This window comes from Mytilus californianus, unplaced genomic scaffold (genome assembly GCF_021869535.1).
Source record: "Mytilus californianus isolate M0D057914Y unplaced genomic scaffold, xbMytCali1.0.p SCAF_7, whole genome shotgun sequence".
In the NCBI taxonomy this organism is placed as follows: domain Eukaryota; kingdom Metazoa; phylum Mollusca; class Bivalvia; order Mytilida; family Mytilidae; genus Mytilus; species Mytilus californianus.
Genome location: NW_026262723.1, coordinates 60,730,115 through 60,753,912, shown reverse-complemented (window position 1 = coordinate 60,753,912; position 23,798 = coordinate 60,730,115). Strand labels below are relative to the sequence as shown.

Sequence of the window (23,798 nt, the reverse complement as noted above, 5' to 3'; positions counted from 1 at the left end):
ATGGGGAATGCGTCAAAGAGACAACCAATGGGTCTTCAATGCAGCGAGAAACTCCCGCACCCGGAGGCGTCCTTCAGCTGGCCCCTAAACAAATATGTATACTAGTTCAGTGATAATGGACGTCATACTAAACTCCAAATTATACACAAGAAACTAAAATTAAAAATGATACAAGACTAACAAAGGCCAGAGGCTCCTGACTTGGGACAGGCGCAAAACTGCGGCGGGGTTAAACATGTTTTTTGAGATCTCAACCCTCCCCCTATACCTCTAGCCAATGTAGAAAAAACAAACGTACAACAGTACGCACAGTAAAACTCAGTTTAAGAGAAGTCCGAGTCCGATGTCAGAATAGGAAACAATTTTGGACATGTTGATCTGATCTCGAAAATTCTCTAACATTTGATACATTAAGCTGTTAAAAGTCTAGCATAAACGAAGAATATTATTTCAGAAACTGTTTCATTCGTGCAAAAAAAAATATTTCAGATCACATAAATCGTAACAAAGCTAAACAATGATTAAAGGTGCAGGTAATAGTGTATAATTTCATAAGGGAAAATTATCAAGGAATATATATGGTATGTCATACGTTTCTGCATAAGATTTGATCATCATTGCATACTTTTAAATACTTATTCAAGCAAACCTGGTTTATTCAGTATTGCTTTTATAAAATGCATGTTTTAATTTTATAACAAATCATATTAATTTCTAATGAAACTATTAAAGAAAACAGTTATTGTCTTTTTTACGAGACAATCTAAAATGTAATTTGAGTCCAATAAGTTTTTATAAATCAAGATTGAACACTACGTCATTTTTTTCTTCATTGTAGTGTTTAGCAAGATCTGGAACTTTGATTTAACTATGCCAGGGGCAGAAATACCAGTCCTTGTTAGGTTTACAATGTTTAAATATATGTTAATGATGATTATCGACCGTATCACATGGATGTTTTGTATTTTCAATATAATACTTTGATGAGTTTAATCTATATGTTATCAGAACAAACAGTTCAATACTAACACATGCGCAAGCTAATATAATGGAATCATTTATTTTTTGCTGAAGTTGATCACCCTTTTCCGTAAGAACTATTATTATTTTGCTAAAAATAAATAAATGGATTTTTTTTTGTCGTTAAATTAATCAATGAACTGTAAACCATAGTATTTAAGAAAATAGGTAATTTTTTAAAAGATTATTCACCTGTATCTCTTGGTGATTTTGTTCATACATTTATCCTTTATTTGTTAAAAGAATTAAGGTTAGCAACTTAAGGTAAGTCACTTTTTAACAACCAGCATTGAGTTTAAGGCAATGAGAGTGTGAGGCTTTGGCGTGATAAAATGTGTCCATACGTTTTGCAAATAACCCTGCCTATTGATATGTGAAAAATAATTTCACTTATAAAAAGTTTCTATTGCTAAAACAGATACTGTAACCCCCGTAAAACACACAGTTAGTTCACATCATTTGTATGAAATGATATAACCTCATTATTAAGTCTAAGATATAAGTTTAAGAAATAAAATATATAAACTGGAAAAAAACTGCCATTTCTTCAATTAATTCAAAAGCGGTACAGTAACACAAGATTCTGTTACATTTTTACAACAAATAGACCCTTGTTTTTTTAAGATACTAATAATCCTCAATTAGGCTCTAGATATTGTGCCAATGGACTTTTTACGGATGAGGCGAAGAAATAGAATTTAAAAATTAATATAAAGACATCAAGACATTTAAGTAAATTATACAACACCAGTGTGCAAAACACACAGTGATGTGCATTAAATCAGTAAACGAAAATAAAAATGATAACAAACTTTCAAAATTTTGCTAGATATGTTTGCAGCCATAGTTTTTGGTCCAATTTCATAATTATTATCTAATAATATTTACAGACAAATCATGTCAATACAGAAGGACTAACTATTCTTGTCTGATTTTACACCTTGGTAGCGATAGTCCACAAGCAGCGGCATTGCAATATATGAATCCCGATTATTCCGATTGTTCAGTCATTCTATTAAATAATGATTATCTGTGGTTTGTTGCATTTGGATATTTTTCTACCATTTTTCACTTAAATAAAAAAAAAAGATATACTGATTAACTTATAAGCTGTGTATTAATTGATGACAAAATCGTTTTGGTACAGTTTATAAATTTTTCATTTTATTTTAAGGAAGTTCGCTACTCAGTTTCAAAATAACAAGCTTTCCATAATACTAGAATATATTGATAGGGGTATAATAAAGGAACCAAACAAGCGAGAAAAAAAATATAGGTCCGTGTGTTTGTTTTTGAGATATTAGCCATTGACATTTTGGCGGGAAAATGTTCTCTCTTGATTTTTCATAGCTTTATCATTTACAAGTTTAAGTTCTCAAAAACTATTAAAAAATAACAAAGATTTTATAAGACTTTTACCGATGCCTTATATTTATACATGTAAAAGATTTATAAAAAGAAAAATGGGGGTTAGTGGGCAAAATTTTGTAAGGCATTCAAATGGATAAAACCAGAGGATTCCGAAAATCTGACAAAAATTCCAAAACATGACAAGCGATCATCCTTAAAGACCCAAACAGCAGTCAAACATACGTAATCCATCGTGGTTTGGTTAACCATTATGGAATATCTATGTCGTAGCCACAATAGCGTTGTCTTTTACGCACTTATATAAGAGAGGCATAACATACCAAAGGGACATTCAAACTCATAAGTCAAAAACAAACTGACAATACCATGGCAAACGGAAAAAAAAGACAAACAACAGTTCAAAAAACACAATATAGAAAACTAAAGACCGAGCAACACGAACCCCATCAAAAACCGGGGTTGATCTCAGGTGCTCCGAAAGGGATAGCAGATCCTGCTCCACATGTAGTACCCGCCCTTATAACATTAAAAATACGAATACGACTTATCAATGTTGAAACTCTAGGGTTTTTTTAAGAAACGCGCGTCTGGCGTACCAAGTTATAAGCCTGGTGTCGTTTATGAGTTTTTATCACCGATGTTTTCCTGAACTGACCAATGCGTCTGGTACCACTCTTAGAGAAGAGATTACTTACCTTTCTGGAACACCTGACAGCATTCCTATTTTGTAAAGGGGTTCGTGTTGCTGCTTTGTCAGTTTGCTGTGTTGTATTTATCCTATTATATTTTTCTAGGCAACGGTCTTTTTATCTTTTTGTCAGGAAAAAAACAGCGTTTTCATTTCAGTCTCTTATATATTTGGTCATCATTCAGGAATGATACTCCAGAATTGTCCCGGTTTACTTTGTTGATGACTATAGGTTTAACAACATACATTACCAATATGCTATCGTATGATATCTTATTATCGGATATGTCGCAACAAAGGATTTGAAAAAGAGTCATACGACGAGTGCCAGTTGTGGAGCAGAAATTGCTTCCCCTTCCGGAGCACTTCAGATCAATCGGGTTCGTGTAACCTAATCTTAAGTTTGAAAATAGTACTGTATTTGTCTATTCGTCAATTTCATTTCTGTGCATATGTATTGTATCTCTTCTATGACCTTTTGTTTTCTCTTTCCTTGTAGTATCTTTTCTCCTATCTGTTTTGTATAAACAACAGTTCTCCAATTGTTTGACACATATTGGATAAACGTTATTTTTTCAAGTGTTAGGAAAAACCTTTAGTCTACATTGTTTTATTTAATGTTGGATTCTACCATTGACTGAAATTTCATAAGGACTTGTATACATACTGGTTTTTTATGAACTGATTGAAATCTACGACAGAAAAATCGAGTAATTTATAAATGTGTATGATCGATCCGACCGATTTTTTATTAACTGGTGACAATTATATTATTTAAAGGAAACCTTGTTTATTTCAGATAGAAGTCATTATGACAGCAATCAAAACGAATTCTTCTGTCCTTGTAATATGTATAATATGTTTGCTCATTAATGTCAATCTTGTAAATGTAAGTATATTGACAATATAGTTTGTGCTTTGTTAGAATATAGGCTATTTAGTTTTCAAAACCTTTAGTCCACAAAAAAAAACCCCACTGTTGTTCGCATTCATTTGTGTTGAAGCTCAAGTTGAGTGGTACAATATCTTATTAGATGCGATAGTTTAACAAAAATTAAAAAAAAAAATCAAATTTTAATTAATTTATGTGTTGAAAAGTTTTTAAAATATTTTCGTCATCAGTTAAAATGCTAAGTCATTATCACTAACCGTTATTTTTTAGTCGCTCACATGTTTTAGTAGGGGGCGTGATTACAGATGAATTGAAGATATAGCGCCGAGCGAAGCGAGGTTACAAATTCTTTGTGCGATTTTATACTTAATATCATCGTTTATACTTTCGACCTTGAAAAGTTTGACTTTATACTTCCGTACACAATCGTTCGAAAGAAGAAATCAAGATGTATCACATACGCAGAAAGTATGTCGAAACTAAAATACGAATTTGTAAACTTCGTTTTTCATTTAGTTACAACATTTTGCAAATATAATCAAATATTGTTTGACGACTCAAACATAACAAAGCAATGAATGTTTAGGGCAACACATCACAATTGTTTATCGGTTTACACTAAAAAAAAAGTTTACATAAGTTTTTCAAACTTATTCATCATTTCTATATCTACATAAAATATTGCATTAATGTTGTATAAATAAATTGAAAAAAAATTGGTGTACTTTCGTATCTCAGTTAAAGTATGTTGACAATTTCAGTTTCATGATTCTCTAGTTTTTAATTTATTTTATTTTGTTGGGAGGGGGAGATACATATAGATTATACCACTGGATCGAGTGTGATACGATATTTCAACTATCGAGACAGTTTGATTTTCAAATTTAAAATGCGAAGCTCGCCGCGCCTTTTGAATATGTAAAAGTTAACTGTAGAGAGATGAGAAATATTGTATTGCACGAGATTTGGTGGTAGAATCTGTTTCTCTAATGAATTTTAGACGATATGCAGACAAACTTTGTCCTTCTTTTCCAATGATTGCAAAAAGATGTGTTCTTTCTAAGTAACGTCATCAGGCATGGTCGCTTTTTTTCCAGATGTCACAATAGGAAATTTAGAAGAAAGCAAGACATTTTGACGTCATAATTGAATTTTGACCAATGAGGAACTGAGATAAAAAAAAAACACACGTTGATTAAATAAAAATAAACAACAGGTCAGGAAAAGGATAAATCGGCTAGGAATTAGAGAAAATCAAAAACCATAACAACCTCAATTTTGTTTATTACTTCGGTTTAGGACAAGTTAGGTTCACGTTGATTTCGATAACATGTTTGGGTTTTGTTTTATATACATATATTTGAATGGAAAAACGAATATTTTTTTACATAATTCTTCGGAAAGTTTCAAGGGAATATCTTCTAGAAATCATAACAAAAACATACCTTCAATGCAGATTTAGATTCAATATTTTATTAAAGTCTCGCCATATACCACAAATATACTTTTAATGCAACAGTACGTCATGCAATTAACACCTCTTTTTTTAGACGAATGGCAAATGTTAAATTGTATCTGTCTCGTTTTGTGTAGGGTTTTTCTAAAGACAGTGCTTGTGGTGGGACACATGGATGCTGGGGCGATTGTGATGGAGGTTGCTCCTACTTACTTATGTGGACGCCTGCAGGTTCCGGTGTAACTTTCACGATGAAAGTCGTATTATCGTCAAATGCTGATCAATGGGCAGGTTTTGCATTATCAACAACTGCATCAATGGTAATATATAATGCTTTTCAGTTTATAATATCCTATATAGGCAAAAGAAGTTTTGTTTTTGTCGTCTATATGCTTGTTGTATTTTTCCCCTTACTATTTTGCTATACGAAGCTGTCCCCCGTCAATTATTAATTGGAATGAGTGTCGTAATATCATCCACGACTCACTTCGTGCTTACTGTTTGAAATGGATAAAACGGGAAAAAGCTGACAAAACATCTTTGGACTCTTTTTTAATTCAGTAATGCAGATAGATGATATACGTATACAACATTTTAAAGAACATTTTACTCTTAACAACAACCATAAAAATCCTATTTCTCGTATCTAACATAAACTAAAAGAACTAGCCAAGGAATTTGTTTTTGTCCCGGCTGATAAAGCTGCTAATAATATCATTATAGTTTGACGTAAATTTTACATTTAGGTTCTGCAAAAGGAAATCACGAATTCACCAACATTCCAACTGACTTCATTTTCAGAAAACGATATCTGTAACAAACATAAACTATTAGCTACTTCTTTACAAGCAAAACCAAATACAATGAAAGTCCCAACTATGTACTGGCTTCCGAAGCTACACAAATCACCTTACAAATATAGATTTATTTCGTCTTCAAGTCATTGTTCCACTACTAAATTGTCTACTCTACTTACTAGTACACTTGGTACAATCAAAAACCTGATCATAAATTGTTCAAATAAGGCCTTTTAAAATAGTGGAATTAACTACTTTTGGAGTGTCAAAAACTCGTTGGAAGTACTTGATAAATTGCATGCATATATTGGTGATTTTGAATCTGTTCAAAGTTTTGATTTTTCTACCCTATATACCACTTTGCCTCATATTTTTATTAAGAAAAAATTCACACACCTAATTAAATGGGCATTTAAAAATTCAGAATGCGAATACATATGTTCAAACTCTTTTAGGTCATTTTTTAGTAGCAACAAACAAAAGAGCTATGTCAATTGGACATGCTTTGATACTATATCTGCCCTTGAATTTTTACTTGATAACATTTTTGTTCGCTTTGGAGATTCCGTATATCGTCAAGTTATCGGAATTCCAATGGGGACTAACTGTGCACCACTTATTGCGGACCTGTTTTTGTATTGTTATGAGTTACAATTTATGACTAAAATCAGCAAAGACCCATCGAAACAACATCTGATACAAAAATTTAACAATACTTTTAGATATTTGGATGATATATTGGCTCTCAATAATGACGACTTCAGTATGTATACTAAAGAAATTTATCCTGTTGAACTTACTTTAAATAAAGCTAATACTAACAATGACCACTGTCCTTTCCTCGATCTTGATATCTATATCATTAACGGGAAGCTTAATACAAAAATTTATGATAAAAGAGATGATTTTTTATTTCCTATCGTTAATTATCCATTTTTAGATGGTGACGTTCCCTTGTCACCATCTTATGGTGTTTATATATCTCAACTTGTACGATTCGCTCGTGTTTGTAACAACGTATTAGATTTTAGCGAGAGAAATTTATGTATTACTGAAAAATTATAACACCAGGGTTTTCGATATCATAAACTAGTCAAAACATTTACTAAATTTTATCATCGGTATAAGGACATCATTCGTAAATATAACTCAACATGCAGACATCTTATACGTTCGGGTATTTCACATCCAATCTTTTATGGTAATATTCTTTACAAAGCACAAAAATGTCAGTATCCACCTCAAAAGCTAACAAAACCTTTAAACAGACTTATTAAGAAGGGATATAATTACGATACTGTTGTCAGGTCATTAAAGATTGCATATTTTGGCTTTAATATTGATTCACTTATAGGGTCTTTGCATCGGAATTAAACATATTTATTCTAAAACCAGTTGTTGGCATGACACGGGTTATGTTCTTCTCATATATTTTATGATGGTGTAATATTAAACCCCTAACAGGAGGGATTGTGCCTGATATTCATATGATGACGACATAATCTTTCAATCAGTTTAATTGAGGTCTGGAGCTGGCATGTCAGTAACTGCTAGAAGTCTGTTGTTATTTATGTATTATTGTCATTTTGTTTATTTTCTTTTGTTTCCTATTCTGACATCGGACTCGGACTTCTCTTAAACTGAGTTTTACTGTGCGTACTGTTGTACGTTTGTTTTTCTACATTGGCTAGAGGTATAGGGGGAGGGTTGAGATCTCAAAAAACATGTTTAACCCCGCCGCATTTTTGCGCCTGTCCCAAGTCAGGAGCCTCTGGCCTTTGTTAGTCTTGCATCATTTTTAATTTTAGTTTCTTGTGTATAATTTGGAGTTTAGTTTGACGTCCATTATCACTGAACTAGTATACATATTTGTTTAGGGGCCAGCTGAAGGACGCCTCCGGGTGCGGGAGTTTCTCGCTGCATTGAAGACCCATTGGTGGCCTTCGGCTGTTGTCTGCTCTATGGTCGGGTTGTTGTCTCTTTGACACATTCCCCGTTTCCATTCTCAATTTTATTCCCTCAGTTTTACTTTGTGGTTTATTGACAATACGTATGATTTATTATGAGCATCAGGGCCCGTATGCATCAAAACATCCTAACTTAACCCCTTCACGTTCCTATCGGTAATTTCGTACCGATGGGCTAAGTTTTCAGGCAACTGGTTTGCGTTAAGTCTTGAATCTTTGACATTTGTTTACGTACAGCAGTGGTTGAGGGCTCAAATCAAAACTCTATATCACAGCTTTGTGTTTCATTGTGCCTAAAACTTCTATCAAGTACTGTTTGATATCAAACTGCCAATTACTGACAAGATTTTCTCCTCTGAAAACCGTTTTTTTTTTTAAATAATTTTAACACAATATTTCCGTAGAGTATGGTGAAGTATACTATTAATTTTGGGGGCAGTATGACTTTTTTTATTAACTGTGCCGTGTATTTTGGGGGAATACTATTTAAATTGTTATTAAAACTTCTACACAAGTTGAATAAGTGATTCAAAGTGTACCAAAGCAATCATAAACTTGAAATGCACTCAAATTCTGACAAAATTAATTAAAAAAGAGACAAAATCCCCCAAAATATCATGAAATTTTTTAGCGAAGTTGAAATAGATGTAACAAATCATTGTTTCTCAAGTGTTGAAAACACTTTTGTTTAAATCATCCTTACAGGCATATGTCAAGAAAATAATGGCAGACTAAGGTATGATATCCTCCTATTTTTGCTTAAAATACTGTTTGGTCTTTCATGATCTTGCCTCATATTACAGTTTTTTTATTTTTATTTTCTATATGTATGTAAAATTTAATATAAAAAATCAGCTACTTCATTTATATGATTTTAAGTTTAAAGCAACTAAATGCACAGGATTTTTTTTTTGTTTATGCACATGCAGCTTTGATTTAGAAGAAAAACCGACATGGTTAGAAAATACAAATAATAACACCATTACAAACACAATTCAATTTTAATATTCTTGTCATGGTTAGAAAATACATAAAATGACACCATTACAAACTCAATCCCAATTTAATATTCTTGTACGTGTCTATAAATAAAACAAATCTATTTTATTTTTAGAAATTTACCTGTGATAATATAAACGTCACAAAAAATACGTCACGTTGATCCATTCATGTAACGCGCAGTTTATATTTCGTTTGTGATGTCCTGGTGTGCTGTGGTAAATTCATGGGGGGTGTCCGTTGTTATTCTGCGGTTTACATGTTGTAATGTGTTATTATATCAATTATTTATGTATTTCTCTGTGCTGAGTGTTCTTGCGTTTTTTTGTACTGTATTCCTGTCACGTAGTGTTGTCATTTTAGCTGTATTTTTAACATTGCAATATAAGCCGGAGGTTTGGCTAGCCATAAAACCAGGTTCAACCCACCATTTTTTCTTAAAATGTCCTGTACCAAGTCAGGAATATGGCAGTTGTTATCAGATAGTCCGGTTCTATGTATGTTGGCGTTTTCTTTTGTTGTAGTTCAATGTTTCTGTTGTTCCGTTGTTTCCCTCTTAGAGTTGATGTGTTTCCCTCGGTTTTAGTTTGTTACACGAATTTGTTTTCGTTTAATCGAAGTATGACTATTGAACAGGGTATAGGTGGCACCGTAGTATTTATATTCCGGAATTTAGGTTACTCTTTTGTGTACCCTACTTAAGTCAATGTATCTCAACAGTGTGATTGGACAACAAATACAGTATCTACTTAACATACTTTCCCAAACTGAGGGATGAATCAGGTGTAGAAAAATATGAAATAATTTTACATACAGGTGAAAATGATTTTTTGAGAATTTTTCTAAATTTTGTATTCACTGCATGATAAAAGACCTAAAAGCACTAGTGGCCTTAGGTTTATAAAGATAGCAAAAAAAAGTAAACGGTCATCATACATATTCAAATTAATTTTTGAATATTATAATGATAGTACTTCAGTTAATTGTGTATGTAGAATGTTGGGCAGTGCTAGAAAGTGGTGAAAATTTTAAAAAGACTTATCATTATCCCTATGGGCCAGGAAATATTAACGTGCCACCTATACTTCCGATGCCTTTAATCAACTAGTAAAATTTCAAAAATTTTTAACAAGTATTCCAGTGGTGCAGTGGAAAGCTGAACCAACCCACAGCAGGAATATTGCGTGTTCGAATCTCATAGCCGAAGGTGAAAAAATAATGTCCTATATTAAATGTAACTTAACTAACTTTATTTTCAATTTCAAAAAGAGTCCTCAATATATGCAAAAGTCAGATAAAGAACAATCTGTGTTTGTTTTAAAAGAATTTGTGTGCCTAATTGTACCCCCACCTCATTTTCCATTGCTACAGTCCAGTATGGGCCACAACACCAAGTTATTATTAGTAATTCGTTGAATCTTTACTTGTAAAGGCTAAATTTTTGTTTGCTGCTTGAATGAACATGATTTAGCCAGAAATTTGTGTCAGGAATTAGATTTGGACGAAAGAAACTGCTGAAGTCCGTTATTTTTTATGTTATGGGCATCAACATTTCGAGGAATATAGCACGTATTTCCTCTTTCTTCACCATTATGGCAACTTTTCTTTTTCTCTCAGACTTGGGTCATTGCTTTGACACCAAAACTATACCCTATTAGCGCATAAAAATATCTATACACTACTTTTCCTGCAATAATTTTATATTTTTTCACATCTTTCCCGCAAGTCACGTGACTTTTTGAATGATACCATGTGACTTAAGAAGAAAAAATTTCTTCATTTTAAATTTTCTGAAATATTCAATTAATCATCTTTCATATGGATTCAAAATGAGCGTTGGCGCGAAGGCAATATTCGATTGAATTTGGATGGTGTCGTTTCCATAAGTTTAGGTCCAATTTGGCGGAAAGTGAAAGGGTTAAGTGTTCCCTAAAGTCAGATTTCGTCAGAATTTCCTTAGTTAATTGAATTCTGAAGTAATATGCATAGAATTACTAAGGCTTTACTTACTAGTCACTAAGGAAATCTTTAATCGTAACCTTTCTCTTATTACTGTTTGGTACGTGTTACCTCATCGCAAGTACTCATCTGTACAAAGATTGTTTTGATTATCAACATTGATTCAACAATGCATACTTTTATAACGAAATTTGGTTAAATTACAATGGTGGTGTGTAATTGAATTAAAAAAATACGCAACAAGCTAAAATGCCCAAAGTTTAACGAATGTCAAATTGGGGCATTTTTTTATCATATTAATCATTTTATGAGAATGAGTGCATGGGTAGATATTTTATGTTGAAAATGCATCACAAAATATGTACCGTCCATAGTATACTTTAATCATCTATTGCATTTTTTCAAATTTTATTACAAAATTGCCATTTGAAGGTTTGAAGTACTAATTTTTATATATCGTCAACTCCATTATTATTAAGTTTTTTAAACAACCCATGCAATTTATTTTATTTATTTGTTTTCATTTTAATTTCAGTAAAAAAAATGTTAATTTAAAGCTTTTAAAAAAGTACAAATCTTAATATACCATGCACTTCGTTTATTTTCTTCGGAAACATTAAATTACAAAATATTTTAACCGTAAAACAGTATTTCTGATAATTAAGTTTACTAAAAAAAATACACCGGGAGCATATTTGTCAACTCTAACAATAAAGGATAAAGATTTTTTAACTTTTTTTTTTTAATAATTTCCCTGAGAAAAAAACTTTCTTATTACTTCCCTTTTAAAACAATTAATAGGGTTTAGGATTATTTTTCGCCCATTTCTTAAGATTTTACCACATAAACGTCCAAAAATAAAATACAACTATGAATCATTGTAAATACTGTATCATATTTTTTATTTGTTTGTATATATCTCTTTTTAGCCAGGAAAAAAATATAAAAAAAAATAAGTCAGAGTGTGATATAATTTCAGATTATATACACCTTGAAAATAGTATTACAATAAATATGAATGAAAATGTATATACATGTAATAAATTGTGTATAAAACTATATTTTAAAAAAAGATGATTTTCAAATGACCCCATTGTTGAATATCGTAAAATCACTATATAAATGTCTCTGTTCTGAATATGCTTTTCAACAAATAACAGATACATGTAGGAACAAGTGAAGTTGTGATAAAACGATCACAAAAATAACTTTCTCAGGTTTTAAAAAATATATATGGAAAGCTGTATTGGTAATAAAATTTATTATGATGCATAATACTCATATAAAAAATCATAACACAATAAACATAATAATTATACATATACTTGAAGTTGAACTGTTTAAAAAAAACACACTGGCCGCTCGAAGTAGAAATATAGATAAAAAGAATATATCCTTGATGAATACCAATTCATTAATCCACATAATCCAAAATCAACTTTTCTGAATATATGCTTGCTTTATAACAAATTATCCATCAGTCTCAATCCACATATATTAGAATTATTACACTGCCCTTTTTCATTTCACGTAAAAGGCATTTGGATATCTTATTTAATCCACATATTAGGAATACTTCAAAAGTTCTATTTAATCCATATGGTAAAAACCATCCTTCTATCCTCTGCAAGCCACACATTATTTGCCAAAATGTTCCTCCATAGAAATATACAAGTACCGTTTCTGCAAACTATAAACATTTCGACTGTTTCTAAACTTATTGTAAATTCCTACACCATGTATATAGTCCAACAATTACAGCCTACTGTCAAAATATCAGACCTAAAAATAAATAACCATGAAATTATTATACATGATATAAATAAAATATATCTGTTTTCTCAATATATATATATAGTCTCAAAAAATGTAAAAAAAGCAACTGCAAAATCTAATATATATGAACAAATCAATAAAATTATGTGCTTAACTACATGTATGCATGCTTATATATGTTTGTGTTGTTATATTTTATTTGTGTTTATGTACATTGTCAAGTTTGTGTTTATATTTTGTTTACTATATGTACTTATTTCACAAATAATCATGTACCAATGTTTTAATAGTAACCATAAAATCAAACAACTAATGAAAATATGTAGTGAATATGAGGTGAAACAAATATATCTTCTTTTTGCACTTATGTCAACAACAAATTTAAACTTTAAATTTAACAATGGTTGAAAATCTTCATATAATATCACTAAACTGTCAAGGTTTAGGCCAAAAAGGAAAAAGAGAAAGATAACAACTATGGACAAAAAATCAAAAATGTAATATTCTTTTCATTCAAGAGTCACATTTTATAGAAAAATATGAACAAACAATAAATAATGAGTTTGATGGTAAAATGTTTCATAGTCATGGTAACACACAATCAAGAGGGGTCTCAATCTATGTAAAAAATAATTTAAAATGTAAAACAATAAACGAGATAAAAGATACTGAAGGCAGAATAATTTTGATAAACATAGAAATAAATGACAATATTTTTACTTTAATAAATGTATATGCTCCAAATCAACACAAAAACAGAAATACATTTTTCAAAAAAGTTCAAAATATAATTGAAAACAATCGATTGGGTATTCTTATACTAGGAGGTAATATGAACGAAACTCTCTCAATTAATGATAAAAAAACTAATAACATCCCAAGAAACTACAAACCAGTGAATAGTTTAAAAAAATTAATACAGAAAAATAATTTAACAGATATATGGAGAGAACTTAATCCAAATACAGATCAATTCACATGGAGAAGAAAAAATGATATAAAAATAGCCAGTAGAATTGACTTCTTTTTGATAAGTCCTGATATAAGACCGCATGTTATGAAAGCAGATATTCGACCAGCAATGATCTCTTATACTGATCACCAAGCCATTTCTTTAGAAGTTAGACAAAATTCAGAAGAAAGAGGCAGGGGATTTTTCAAAATAAACAATAGTATACTTAAAGAGCAAAATTATATTGACCTCATAAATAAATTAATTGAAAACTATAAAAAACAAATACTCACCAAAAATTTAAAAACACTGTGGGATATGTTTAAATCAGAGGTAAGAACCGCAACTCTTACTTACTGCAAACAAAGATCATTTGAAAATAAAAATGATATAAAAAATTTAGAAATAAAATTAAGAAAATTAAATGAAAAAACAAATGCAAGCCCAATTATGAAAAAAGAAATTAAAACCATTGAAAATGAACTTGAACACCTCTATTCAAATAAAGTTAAAGGTGCACAAATAAGATCTCGAGTACAATGGTTAGAAGAAGGAGAGAAAAATACTAAATTCTTCCTAGGCCTTGAAAAATCATGTCAAACAAAAAAGAGCATTACAGCGCTAAAAGATAAGCAGGAGAAAATAGTTACAGAACACGCAGAAATTTTAAACATAGAAAAATCATACTATGAAAATTTATATAAAAGCACTTCTCCAAATTTAAAAGATATTAAAAATTATATAAATGAGACCAACATTGATCACAAACTATCTGAAATAGAAAGTGATTCCTTGGGAGGCCCCTTAACAGTAGAAGAATGCACTAAGGCAATATTTAAAATGAAATTAAATAAATCGCCAGGAATAGATGGGCTAAGTGTAGAATTTTATCGCACTTTTTGGAGTAATTTAAAAGAATTTACAGTTGAAGTTTTTAATAAATGCTATGAAGACGGAGAACTAACAACCATACAAAAGATAGGTATAATATCCTTAATTTACAAAAAAAAAGACCCTTTGTCACTAGATAACTATAGACCAATTACGCTATTAAATGTAGATACAAAACTCATTGCATATGCAATAGCCCAACGTTTAAAACCAATACTGTTGAAAATAATTCACAGCGATCAAAATGGTTATATCAAAAATAGATATATTGGTTTTAATATACGCCAAATCCAAGACATTATAGATTATGCTGAAACCTTTCAGATTGATGGTGCATTACTTTTTATTGATTTTTCAAAAGCTTTTGATTCATTAGAATGGAGCTTTATGTATGAGGCTCTTATAAAATTTGGTCTCCCAAACTCATTCATTAAATGGGTTAAAACATTATATAAGAATATTAAAGGCTGTATATTAAATAACGGTTGGATTTCAGAAACTTATAATGTATCTCGTGGGATACGACAAGGATTTCCATGCAGTTCTCTAATTTTCACTATAGCAGTAGAAATTCTTGCATGCAGAATAAGGCAAGATACTGGTATTAAGGGATTTCAAATCAAATTAGACTCTAAAACACATAGTTTGAAAATCTCACAATTAGCAGATGACACTACTCTTTTTTTAAAATGCAAGCAGGAAATAAGCTATGCTTTAAACTTGATTGAAATATTTGGAACACTCTCAGGTCTTAAACTTAACCTCTCGAAAACAGAAGGCATATGGCTAGGCAAACTAAAAAGTTGCAAAGATAAATATGAAAATATAAACTGGAATAAAGAACCTATTAAAAGCCTAGGGGTATATTTTGGACTTAACAAAGATGAATGTGACAGATTAAATACAGAAAGAATTTTTAAAAAATCTCAAGATGCAATCAATAACTGGAACAGAAGAAATCTCACAATGATAGGTAGGATAACAGTAATTAAATCTCTTATCCTACCAAACTTAACTTTCTTGGCATCAGTTACAACTATATCCAAAGAATTTTTGAATGAATTTAAAAAACTGATTTACAACTTCATTTGGGGTAATAAAAAAGAAAAAGTTAAACGGATAACTTTATGTAAAGATTACTTGGAAGGAGGCCTTAAAAATGATTAATATTGACAATTTCCTATCAGCTATACAATTATCCTGGGTCAAACGATTAACATCAAAACACTTTGCAGACTGGAAAGTTATTCCCCTTTTCTTTTTTAATACATTTGGAGAAAACTTTTCTTTATTCAACATGAATCCAGGTAGCATAAAAGCAATCCCAAACCTTAGTAAATCACTCCCTCTTTTCTACTTAGAAATAGTTAAAAGTTGGTTTAAATTAAAAAATATCTCAAACAAAAATAACAGTACAACTTTTGTTAATATAAGACAACAATACATTTGGGGCAATAAACATATAAAATTTCAAAACAAATGCTTAATATTTTCACATTGGATAACAAACGGGATACTATTTATTAATGATATAATCGACAAAGCAGGAAAAATTTCACAAAAGATAATATTAGATAAATTGACCATTAAATCTAATTGGATATCAGAAATATCTAAAATAAAACATGCAATACCAAAAAAGTGGCAGTTGGAAATGAAATCAGATAAATCGTGCTACACTCAAGTTAAAACAAATAAAAAGATATACTTAAAAACACAAAATAGTACAAAACTGATCTGCATTGAAAACCTTCCATCAAAAGAAATATATAAAAGCATTAATTCATGTAATATAGAGGAAGAAACACCAATTGGCTTTCTAAAATGGAATACACAGTTTAAATTGGATTCGTCAAGTTATCTATACAAAATGCTTAACTTTATATTTTATAGCTTACAAGTTAATAAATTAAAAGTATTCAGGTGGAAGTTACTTCACTATATCCTTCCTTGTAAACAGCTATTGTATATCTGGAAACTGAAAAACGATGACCAGTGCCATATTTGCAATCAATTAGAAAACTATGAACACTTCTTCATTACTTGCAAATACTTTCAAAATTTTTGGAAAAAGGTCAAAGTACTCCTTAATAAAATAAAAATGGGGACACAGATAATCACCTATAAAAATCTAATACTTGGCTACAAAATATATGATAAAACATACTATGACATAAATCTGTTTCTCACTGTATTAATGTTCTCTATTCATAAATCTACATATGCATCAGAGTATAAACAAAATAGTGTTGATGTCTATAGAATTTTTAAGTTAGAATTTAAACAATACTTTGAAAGTATGAAACTTCTTGATAAAAAAACAAGTAGATTTTTGAATGATGTTTATAAAAATATATAATAACCATGTTTATATTGTATCATGTGTATATGTTCTTATTTTTCAGTATCATTATATACTGTATATTACGTAGAATAACCTTTATGAAATGTAAACAACTGCGAAATTTTAAGTTTCATGTGTGTGTTTTTAAAAATGTGATAAATGATCAATGTTTACCTGTACAACAAACTTATTGAACATTGACCCTGTACTGTCTACTGACCGGAAAAATCCTTGATATTTAAGAATAAATCATGATTCTTTCTATAAATTTATTAAAAAGCGATGGAAATATTTCCAAAACTCACCATTAGAAATACTTAGATAAGATCCTTCTGCTCTCATCATCAATACACATGCCGTGGTATTCTTTAATCATCCGATCATCTCAACTTTCACGTGAACTATTTTGATCAAGGTTAAGGTCAACGATTAAACTATAAACAATATCGGACAATAGATAGTACAACTTCCGTAATTACTTAATATAATAAAGACTTCAAAAACAAATTGTTAAAATCAATGTATTCATTGTATAACTAACCATATTTAATAGATATAAATTTTACTGTATAATCTCCCTGGTTAAACAGTAACTAATTTACAGGGATACCCGACTGAATGCTGTGAGTCGTGTAAGTTGTAAAAACAGCAGAGAAATGTACAATAAAAGATTTATTTATAAAAAAAAAAAAAAAAAAAAAAAAGATTTTACCAAGTCATAAAGGCTTAACATGACTAAAATCTGCCAACATAGATTTTTGAAAAAAATATAAATTATTCAAAAATTGTCGAGAATGACTTTCATGACCCATACCAAAATTCTTTTTTTAGTAATAACATAAATTGCCCTTTTAGATACAGCTTTAAATTTTTCTTTAGAAACTATTCATTTGAACCACCCATTACCCCCCTCCCCTCGCCCAAAGAAAATAACGATTTTGCGAGCATAAAGATTTTTATAGCCGCCTTCATACTACCATTCGATACCAGGCAATGTAAAACATTATGTATTTGAACAATATAATGCTCAAGGTTATGTATATGAAGCATGCGCGTACAAATGAATCAAAAGAAAAATAATAGTATAATAGTATGAATTTCATTCGCGAACAGTGAGCACTTTTCGGAATACACATTAGTGAGATTGAGACAAAGGGGTAGGATGTAATTATACAACTACCCAATGTTATCTCTAATATTGTGGATTATACGATAGATTTTAGAAAAAATGAAAATGATCGTTAATATTTACCTATAAAGAAACAAAATGTTATACTGAAATTATCATTAACTGATCATTTGGAAGCGAATACTTCCTTTTTGTGCGAAACAGCTATTTCGGCTGATTTTTTGAAATTGAAGGTACCTCCGTAATCTGAGGCGTTGTCTAAGTTTAGGAAGTAATTTTTAATTTCACAGTTTTTCTTTGTTAAGTTTCGGCAAGTAATTCGTCCCCCAAAGTGCATGTTATATATATAATGTAATTGTTATTGGTTGTAGCAAAGTTCCAGTGTGACATCATGCCTTATGACAAGTAGCGGTACTTCGTTTGTTCCAGAGAATTCTTATAACGCTGCATCTGGAAGGACAAACACCGTTGTATCAAATGTAAGTTACAAAACTGATCCCTCTATCGAATTCTAACAACAAGGGTTAAGGAAAAGATCGCCTTAACCAACCATCAAAGTATTGATAAATGGAAATACTGATCAGCATGATGTGAAAGTATGTATAATGATCTTTAGAAGGAAGTCTTAAAAATGCTTAGTGTTATACAATAATAACATAAAATCAAGAAGTTTGGAGATAACAAGGGTTAACCATCGACAAGACAGGGGGATAACCGTGATGTAAAAACAAATTCCACATGTTTCGAAATACTTGCAACATATTTTGCAACACAAACGCCTGTTAAAATTACATTCCTCGAAAGGATTTTTTTTACGACAAACAGAATACAAATGCGCATCAAAAATGTATTTCACAGTTGCGCTCAAAACCAAATATTTGAAATCTCTTGTAGTAATACAATATAACAATATAGAAAATGAAATTGTAATTATTTCGTGTGCGTCTTATATCTATGATTTTCTATCACTCGTAAGATGCGATCTATAAATGGCAAAAACAAGAGGAAACTGCTAAAATCAAAGACTAAAGCGTGACCAAGCGAAAAAAAAAAACAGAATAAACATACTAACTGCTTTTTTAAAACGATTAAAATATATGCTTATTTTGGTATAAGAGATCATTAAAGAAACATGGGAACATATACACCATTATGAAAAGACAGTTCATGTTGGCATTTGTTCATTGAATACTGTAATTTAAATACATGTAAAGTTATACTGATATTTCTAAGACTTTTTCAAATATGGCTTTGTGTCCATCTTATTTCAGCCAACAGATGGTTTAACAGGTACCTCGGCAAGTTACACCAGCAACATTCTGACATGTGAGTTGACAAGAAGCAACACGAATTCTGACCCGCAGGTTTTTAATCTTACTACAGACTACTATATACTGTTTGCGAAAGGGACAGTCACAGGAGGTACATTACCATTTCTTTGTTGATATTTCATTTCTATATATAAAATACTATGGGTTTTGGTCATTGTTAAACTTAAAGGCCGTTCGGTGACCTATAATTGCTTACATTTACGTAATTTTGACTCTGCTGGATAGTTGTCTAATACGTTTGATCCATATCATTTCCATTACCAGAAATACTCTTTAACTATACTCTGATTTCTCACGTAATTTAAACGCGTTATGGGCTAACTGGATCCCTGCATCTTTGAACTGATAAAGTAAATGTGAATGATTGACATTTTTCAAACACCCGCCTTTATTCTTATGTACATAATCCAACCCTGCCTAAAGAAATATATTAATTTTCTCATTTAAAAACAGATATCAAAGCAGTCATAAGAAAGTTATCCAAATAGAATATTCAACTTAGCTCAACGTACTGACGTAGATTTTATGCCCAACAAACGCACAAATGACGTCAAATAACGTCACCTAAAACCAAACACTTTGACGGAAAGATAACGATTGGAATCAACCGTATTGCAATCATGCCACATGTCCTTTTTTAAAAAGGTTTTAACATCGTTTAGAATTTAAACAGATCTAAACTGAAATTTTATCTTTAAAATTGAATTAAAAGTAACAAAATTAGTAAACTAAGAACCTATACAACAAAGGCCATCGGACGTCAGAGTAATCTCGGACTAGAATAAGAGAAATGACAGAACATCAGTTTACAATAAAGTAAATCACAGAAAGCTGATTCAGAAGACGAAAACGATGTTAACGTCAAATGCTAGGAAAAAGAAATTAGTTAGTACCCGTAACATTTATAGCGTAGTGAATTCTTCTTCAAAAAAGACGTTTTATTCCATATTATGATGATTTGGGACAAGAAATTTAAAGAAGGACCTATGTCCTTATTTTGGGTTTCTACATGTATTATTTCAAAGGTGGCATATTGGTACTTTTTATTTACCTACGAGTAGGTTTTTTTATGAATGGATGGATGTTTTTTCATGATGGATGGAGATTAACTGTTTAACATCCAAGCAGCGGTAAAATAAATTTATATTGAAGACGATAATGTGTCAATGCGAAAAGAATATGAACCCTGCTTTGAACTAGACTGACAAGCTGAGCCGAGTTTTTTACGTACTAGTTCACAGAGTAACAGTCCGCAGGAAGACATGTCACCTACCCGGACACTTTATTCCGACTCCGAGCCAACCAATTAGGCTTTGTTCTTATTTCATCTATAATGTCGCGTGCTTAGCGGAGAAGTTTTTATGTTTTAGGTTTGACCTTTCTGGGTGTTGAACCCACGACTTCCGTACTCGAAGCGAGCACCCACCACGAGACCACCGAGGCGGATTTTTTTAAACAAGGGATTCAGTTCGGAATTGAGATATCTACTCCGTTGTATTCTAATGTGTCTTGTAATTTTATACATGCTTTAACTTTATATTTTTATTTATGACAATAGTTGTTTTGTATTTGGACATTTTTGTCCTAGTGCTGATTATGTACTTGTTAAAACAAATTCACTAAGATTCACACTTCAATTTTTTTTCCTTCTCAATTATTTTTTCTTTTCTACACAAGGCCATAATGTATTAAAATAAATGTTAATTTGTTTATTATTTTTTTTTTAATTCCAGGAACCAAAGACCAGCATTCATTTACTGACAAAACCGGTTCAGTGGTTGACTTTCAGGCGACAGAAGATCTCGCTGGGGGTGTGGCGATGATAAAACCTTTCACATCAATATTGATCATGTTAAGCGTCTCTCAAATTGTACTGTTCTCTATGTAAATACTATCAACGAATAGAAGAAAACAATTTGCAAATATTTTGTACTAAATATGGAATCATTTTTATTCTTTTAGACTTCTTTAAGAAATGAATTAGAATTATAGATTTATTTACAAATTGAAGAATCTGTGATATCACAAGTAAAGATAACTTTTGTACACAAACTGCAAAAATTCTATTATATTTGACACATTTTAAAGTCATATGTCACTCCTATATATGACCCTGGTGGTATTTAGTGGACATCATATTAATTTCTTCGTCATTCGAAAAACATCCGAGTTGAATATTTTTTGAAAGATCGATACATACCTATTTGGTGTTGAAAGCTATAGATGTAAGAAGTTATAAAAAATCTCAAAAAGTCAATGTCGGAAGCAAATTTCTAAATTCAATTGAAATGTTAAAAAATGAAAACATCCCTTTACTTAAAAATACATGACAGATTTTGCTTCTATACAGGTTATGTTTCGCTATCGGATATGTCAATTTACGCATGTGAAGTTATTTTCTTGAAATATCATCGCGGCTGTTCCTAGAATGTAACAATGTCCGTAACAGTTTATTTTATCAGTTTAATTGGTTGTGAATCAAAACACTTTATGCATCAGTGTCAACATTTATAAGTATGTAGTTGTTTTGAAAGAAGAAAAAACTTTGCATTCCAGTTTATAGATATACATGTATCTTGTATGTACTGAGGAAAACAATGATTAATAATTATCTTTAATTTCAAAAATATTTATTTATTTTATTTTATTGGCAATATATCTTGAAAATAAAAAGCAAAAATCTTTTAAAAAATCATGCCAAGCAGCTATGTCTCCGTAGCGCTGTTTTCGTCAATACTGAGGAATCGTTAGAGATCTTTTGTTTTCATGCATTGCATTTTTTTCCCGTAAATTAGATTTAGATATCTTATTAGACAGTACTGAATGCTGTGAACAACAATACACATTATATATTATAACACACATTATATCATTCCGTTACGGATCGATATTAGAATTTTGAATTTTAATTAATAAAATAGTCAGAAAACTAATATTTCGTTTTTTTTTTTTTGGTCCCTTTTCCTTAGTGATGTTAATTTTTAAATAAATTAATGTCATTTGGTAAAAAATTATCATTATAATAAAATATGCACATCAAAAAATTATTATGGAAGCATATTTAAGAACATGCATCAATAAATATGAATTCCACATCTGTCTGTTGTTAATAAAAACGAAACATACCCTTTGTTTGTGAATGATACAAGTGGTACATATATAAACGACCAATACCATTAAAATTGTATTTCAAAAAAAGCATAATTGTGTTTCGGAAAATAGACTGACAAACATTAAAGATTACCTTGATATATCTAGAATTCGCCCCAAACTGAGTGATGTTGAGGAGCATCTTATTATTCATACATTTAATAAAGAAACAGAAATTCTATTTATCGAAACGAATGCTTTTTGATGTATTCAAAATCGCTGTGATGACAATATGGTAAAGGAATCGATTACATGTATGCTGAGCCGGATTTTTAACGTGCTAGTTCACAAGGTAACAGTCCGCAGGAAGACATCCCACCTACCCGGACACATTATTTTGAATCCGAGCCGACCAGTCTTTTCTCTTACTCCTTAATGCCGTGTGCTAAGCGGAGAAGCAGCAAATTCCAATTAGTCTTTGGTTTGAACCGGCCTGGTTTCGAATCAACGACCTCCCGCATATCCCGGATGTATACAAAGTTGACCTGTCAGATTATAACGATACAATATAATTTTGATTATTAATAGATATAACAAATATTAATCATTGTTCAATAGTCAGTCCATAAAAGAGGGACGAAAGATACCAGAGGGACAGTCAAACTCATAGATCGAAAACAAACTGACAACGCCATGTCCAAAAATAAAAAGACAAACAGACAAATAATACTACAGATGACACAACATAGAAAACTAAAGACTAAGCAACACGAAACCCACCAAAAACTGGGGTGACCATAAGGTATACAAAGGTGGATAACTCCAGGTCCACATTAAATTATTTAAAATTACATATATATATTTTTGCAAGATAGATATTTGTTAACAGATCTTTTACCCTTCTTATTTCAAAAAAAAGAATTCAGATATATCATCGTTTGACATTATCCAGATAAATAGATAATCGTTATGTTATTTTCTCAAGTTATGCAACTTATCAAAAATGGTATTAATATATAGTTCTCTAATATCATTGTAAAGAGGGCATGTTAATAAAAATTACCTTCATCTTCACCCGTCTTGAGTGAGCAAATCTGGCATATTCTATCTTAGCGAGGAATTGCAACCAATATTAA

The 23,798-nt window shown here is 30.8% G+C and overlaps 2 long non-coding RNA genes across 3 annotated transcripts in view; one reads left to right on the top strand and one right to left on the bottom strand.

The window, feature by feature from the left end:
- The window catches only part of LOC127709168 (uncharacterized), a 30,620-nt gene extending 8,115 nt beyond the window's left edge, over nt 1–22,505 (top strand). The window contains exons 1-6 of one of the 2 annotated variants that reach the window (XR_007985530.1): nt 1,173–1,284; nt 3,879–3,968; nt 5,565–5,747; nt 18,613–18,720; nt 19,513–19,663; nt 21,306–22,505. This is a non-coding gene — a long non-coding RNA (uncharacterized LOC127709168). Of the gene's footprint in view, nt 1–1,172; nt 1,285–3,878; nt 3,969–5,564; nt 5,748–18,612; nt 18,721–19,512; nt 19,664–21,305 lie in introns of those variants that run through there. The other variant, XR_007985531.1, reaches the window with a different exon arrangement.
- On the bottom strand, nt 12,025–18,606 carry LOC127709170 (uncharacterized). The gene is made up of 2 exons (XR_007985533.1): nt 17,418–18,606; nt 12,025–12,931 (listed from the first exon to the last, which is right to left on the bottom strand). It is a non-coding gene; the product is annotated as an uncharacterized LOC127709170 (long non-coding RNA).
- Nucleotides 22,506–23,798: the final 1,293 nt, after the last annotated feature.